This window comes from Epinephelus fuscoguttatus, linkage group LG21 (genome assembly GCF_011397635.1).
Source record: "Epinephelus fuscoguttatus linkage group LG21, E.fuscoguttatus.final_Chr_v1".
Taxonomy (NCBI): Eukaryota; Metazoa; Chordata; class Actinopteri; order Perciformes; family Serranidae; genus Epinephelus; species Epinephelus fuscoguttatus.
The window spans coordinates 11686769-11692941 of record NC_064772.1 but is presented as its reverse complement, the minus strand read 5'-3'; positions in this window follow the sequence as shown (position 1 = coordinate 11692941).

Genomic DNA, 6173 nt, shown 5'->3' with positions numbered 1-6173 from the left:
ATTAAGATTAATTTGTGCTTGATTACACAACATTAACAATATTGCAACATTACTGATGAGGGGGCAGACTGTTGAAATATACAGTGGCTTCTGGCCAGAAATGATGCACCATCATGGATTTTATCTTGGTTTTAATGGAAGAGATGGACTTTTTTCTCCTAATAGGGTACTGAGAAGTTCACTGTTCCTCCAGTGAGTTTGTATTTTGAACGTTTAAAACATGTCGAACATTTAACTGTAAGAAAACTCAATGAGTATTGAAATATGCAGCCCAGTCACCAGAAGAAAATGTTGGTGATGTACATTTCTACAAACCATGGGTACATTACATTTTATATCAACATTTCTAAAGTAATGTAGTATATGAGCTGACTTTGTCATTGAGGGGGTGGTGGATAGAGTGACACCTAAGCGAGATTCCTGCCAAGCTGTGGACCACTGTTTGAGAACAAACAACAAAAGGGGTTGTGTTTCAGTGATTTGACACTGTTTTTCAGCAGCTTTTTAGCCACCAAACGTGAATGTTTTTTGGTGACCTGTCACTTATTTTTCACCAGACGTAGTGCCACGAAGTGCCAAGACAGTGACGCATTTCTGGTAGGGATGGTGCCCTGAAAAGGATTGTTTGTTACAGAGACATAGCAGCGTTACTTGCCAGGATGGTGCCACAAAGACATCGCTTTGTTTTCTGTCAGGATCGTGCCATAAAAAGTGGTTGTTATTTTTTTTTCAGAATCAGAATCAGAAAGAATCAGAATCAGAAAGATTCTGTCCATTGCAGAGCAGTGGAAATTTGTCTTTGACATGGCTCACAATAAAACACAAGTTAAAAATACGTAAAAGACATAAAAAGACATAAAATACATACCAATACAGTACAGAGCAACACACATAAAGCGAAGAACCCTGAGTCAAACCCTTAAGATTTGAGCCGCACGTCAGGAGTCGCTCAAGCAGCGGAGTGCCCCCCCAGTTAGACCAAGACATCACTGCATTTCCAGCCCCCAGAATCAGACATCTTAAGCCAATAACCAATCTTACTCTAACCATATCCAAGTAGTTTTTGTGCCTAAACCAAACCTCTCATTAACTACAGTGTTGTTGAAACATATATGTTTCCAGCCAGCATAGTGCCAGAAAAAGCAGTTGTTTATTACCGACATACCACTGTGTTTCCAGCTGAGCTAGTGCCACAAAAAAAGATTGTTTTTTACCGAGTCATTACTGTGTTTCCAGCTGGGATAGTGCCACAAAAAGAGAGATTTTATACCGAGACATTACTGTGTTTCCAGCTGGGATAGTGCCACAAAAACAGATTGTTTCAATGTGTCCAACATAACACATAACGATCTCCTACAATAACGATTGTTTTATGCAGAAACATACAGTTCCAACATTTATGCTGGTGATTAGGTTGCAGGGTTTGTGTTTGTATTCTGATGCATCGTAGGTAATAGTAGACGATGATGGTCCTGTGTCTGTTTTCAGTGCATGCTCCTAAAAGCAGTGAGAATTTCCCTTTAATGCAGAAGGAAAAATACTGTGATAAATTTATAGCATACTTGAATCATTATTAAATATTTGTTAAACACCAAATAAAAACACTTTAAAAAAATCTAAATTTCTCTGTATGTGTTACATTTTTCATTTACAGCGAACAAGTTTGGCACTTTTCAACATCTTAATTACACTAATGCTTTTAACACAACACATTTGAGTCGGTTTCTTTTTAGGGTGGAGTGTTAAAGCATTCACTGAGCATGAAAAACAGGCCTCTCTAATGGGTAATTATATGTCAGATAAGGTCAGTGGAAGATAACGGTCAACAGCATGCTGGTGGTTTAACCTCAGTTTCTCATGCAGTCTGCCAGAAAGGAGTGAAGCAGAGCCACTCATGGGAAATCTACAGCCTTTGGTAGAGGGGTTTTCCAGTGTTGCTATGACACTAATGACCACAAATACACTTTGACCCCACAGAAGTGTGAGAGGTGTGTGTGTGATGGAGGAAATTACACATTAAACATGACTGGTGTCCAAAGTGCTGACTGGCCAAAGAACATCTTTGGGACTACGAGGTTTGGTCGTGTATTCTCTGTGTGTGTGTTTATGTGCACTTACAGAATATACATGCTGTCTTTGTTGTTGGCTTGCGTGTGTAACTTTGTCCTCCCCACCCAGCTGAATCAATGTTTATCCCCTGACCGGGTGTGAAGTGTAGCAACAGTTTGGGGGTCTGCCTATGTGATTTTTTTTTTCCAATCATGGTCCACAGAGAAAAAGTTAATGAGTTTTCAGGGTGACCAACCGGCACACAATCAAAACAGTTTGTCCATGTTCTGAGATCAGAACGAATCTGAGCTAAGATCTTTTTTTAGGTTAATTAAAGATGAAAGATTTGCTCATCCAAAACTTCATGGGAAAGTTTTACGTACACACAAAGCCTTTCATAAAGGAGAGACATTGTGTAGAGGAGATAAAGGGAATATTTCTAAGATACAAAGACCGGGAAATGTCTTGGGAAAGCTTTCAACATTTTAAACACAAAGATGACTCACTAAGATAACACAGGATATAAAATCCACAATGACACAAAAATGCAGGAAATTTGTCACCTATTGACCATTTAGTGGAGTGTTTCAGCAAGATACTTAATGAACAATTACCAGTTCTGTTGTATTTTTTGCATTTGTAAATTTCTTTTGACGCACAGCTGTGCTTTGAGCCAAATGTTTAGCAGGTGTGATGTTTACCATTTACACTCTCGGCTTAGCATACTATTATATTAACTTTTGCTAACACAGCTGGGACTGAGAGAATGTCGTTAGTTTTGCAGATATTTGGTCATTAACCAAAGTACTGGACAAATTTGAATCAGGAGATGGTGCTGGAGGAAAAGTTAAGGGATTAGGGTATTACAGTTCATCCTGAAGGGAACATGAATGTTGGCCATCATTCCAAAAGTTGGTGAAACATTTCACTCAAACCACAAATGTTGGCTGTTGGTGAAAGAGGAAAGGTCAAGGAATCATCAAAGTCATAAGGAATATATATAATCTCAGGAACATGAATATCTGCAAAAAATGTTGACTTGCTGGTGAAGATACTGGTGGTGGAGCTAGGGGAAAGTCAGGAGCTTTTCACATTTCTGCAAACCATAAACACGTTCCATTTACATGTTTCATATGTATCATGTCAATGTTTCTAAAGCGATGTAGTATATGGCTGACATATTCCACTTGAGCTGTAGGTAGAGGGGATGGTGGAAGGTACAGTGTCACAGTCAGTATGTTTACGTGGACAGTTTAATTCCACTCTCATTCGGAATGAAAGGCCAGTGGTCATGTAAACGGTCATTCCGATTGAAAAATGGTCATTCCGATTGTAAATTAAATCCGATTAAAGGGGGTGGTTTATTCTATTTGTCATTCCGAATGAAAGAATTTAGTGTGCATGTAAATGCTCATTCCTCTTTAAGTTCATTCTGGTCTTTCTGCGCATGCTCGTTTCCTTGCCCTTCTGGGGAGATGACGTATATAGCGCACATAGCAACGGGCTGAGATAGAGCAGTTGGACTCGTTGCACTCACCGGTTTCCATATGCTAAAGCACAGTCTTTTATCTCCCTTCTTTGACCTTCTACCTCTCTTCCCCTCCTCAACACACGAAGCATTAGCAGAACAAGGTTGTTGTCGTACTGCTACTTTAAGAATATAAGCAAAACAAGCCTGAAAAAGGCACTAAGAATGGCGTCGTCAATCTTGTTATCCGGACCGAAGACTACAGTGTTTTCTTCCAGTAAACGTAAACACGTAACATCCGCCCCGCCCCCTATCCAATCAGAAACCTTCCCTGCCCCAAACCTTGTGCGAACCCAAATAAAGGCGATTAAACTGATCTCCCGTGTAAACCCTCATTCGGAATGAATATTTCTCATGTACCTGGAAAAATTTTAATTCCAAATGATTTCATTCAGATTTATTTCAATCTGAATGAGAAGCCATCATGTAACCGTAGCCAGTGTGCACTTCCGACTTGTCATACATGCCACTCTCACTTAACCAAATAAATTTCCACTCCCTCCGCCTCTCCACCACACCTACCTGCCAGCCTATCACCTGCCCACACATATCCCCCTCTTGCCAGTCTACCTCACCCACCTCATCAAGCCAACTGCTCTCACCTGTGGATCATTACTCATCAACTCCAGCCTATCACCTGCCCACACATATCCCCCTCTTGCCAGTCTACCTCACCCACCTCATCAAGCCAACTGCTCTCACCTGTGGATCATTACTCCCTGTGTATGCGCCACAGGATCCACTCATCATCACCACTGGTTCCTTGACTCCTTGCCAGTTCCAACCTACCTACAGCTGGCTTCTCACGGATGTGTTGGCTTCCCTTGTGTGTTCACCTGGTATCGGACCTTCTGCTCCTCTGACATGGCCTCCCGTCTGCTCTCTCATGGTACTGCTGCACAGGTTTGAACTGTTGACCGTTTGTGTGCATCCAGCGGACGCCACTGACTAATCTGCTCTCTGCTTTGGTGTGCCACACCAAGTGCTCTGGGCCACATCTGTCACTTGGAAGGTTCCGAGCCAACAAATCGACTCACTCCACTCTGTGTTTGACACCGAGACAAGATGCCTGCCAAGCTGCAGACCACTGTTTGAGACCAACAAACAACACAACCAGTTGTGTTTTAGTGACCTGGGACTGTTTTTTTCAGCAGCTTTTTAGCCACCAAACATGAATGCTTTTTAGCTTTTATGCTTTTTTTTCACCGGGGACAGTGCCACAAAAAGTGGTTGTTTTTTACCAAGACATTGCTGCATTTCCAGGTGGGATAGTGCCATGAAAAATTATTGTTTTTTTACTGAGACATGGCTGCGTTTCTTGCCGGGATAGTGCTACAAAAAACGGTTGTTCTCTACTGGGACATCGCTGTGTTTCCTGTCAGGATAGTGCCACAAAAAGAGGTTGCTTTTTACCAAGACATCACTGCATTTCCAGCCCCCAGAATTAGGTGTTTCAAGCCAATACGTGATTTTATCTTAACCATAACCAAGTGGTTCTTGTGCCTAAACCAAACGTTAACCATAGTGTTGTTGAAATATAAAGAAACGTGAAGTTTCAAGGTATCTGTGACATAATAATGCACAAATGAAATGTATCTGTGGTTTGCAAAAATGTACATTGCGAACACGTATTTGTGATTGGGTTGTATATTTCAGTCATGCCCCAACTGGAGGCCCAACTGTCCAATCCACCTTGCTATCACTGAAGCAGGTTATTACTGTGGCTAGAAAACAAAGAAAGTGAAAGGCTATGGGACAAGAAAGGGCAAAAACACAGCACAGCAGCTAGAGCTAGAGAGTCCATATCCAATTATTAATCCAGGCCCTTATTTCACTCTGAGCCAGTGTTTTGCACATGTTTTAGCAGCTATGCAAGGGACGTCATCTTCCAGGGGTTCAAATGGCAGCTAAAGCACGCCAAGCATGACGATCATCTGCTTATGAATGTGCTGGTTGAGAAATACAAGATGAAAATGTATTACGGAATAACAGAGTGAATACGCTCCAAATTTACTGTCACTTCAGTTGGACCTGCACCACCAGCAGCAGTCACAGTCAGGACCTCACAACATGCTGACACAATACTGTCGGCGCTTGCTGTGCCTCGCCTGGATCATGCATTTGTGGAAACTGTGAGCCGCCACTTGAGTGAGCACCAGCAGCTCGCCAAACCACATGATAAGAGCCTCCCGCCAGAGAAACGAGCTGGGAGCAAAGGCTCATGTTGGGAGTCACAGCTGGCCAGGCTGCGTGGTGCAGAGCAGACAGATTCTCATTGTGCTGAGCTTCCTATGTATCATTATTCACATAATGGTCTATTAAATCTGTGTTCTACTCACTTTGTGACTCCGCTGGTTTTGCATCCTGTCATTCAAAATGTTAAACCAGGACAATAACATCTCCTCCTTAGATTCTCTGTTTTTTAAATTTTCATTTCCCCGTGGGAGAGCAGCGGGTCTTTTATTTGCCTGCTGTTATCTCTGTTCATGCTGTTCACACACTTCTTCATGAGCCGCAGTGGGTGCTGTTTGAAATGTTAAGTATGACACTTCCTGCGCACCACCAGATTTTTTTTTTTTACCTATCCAACAGTGAG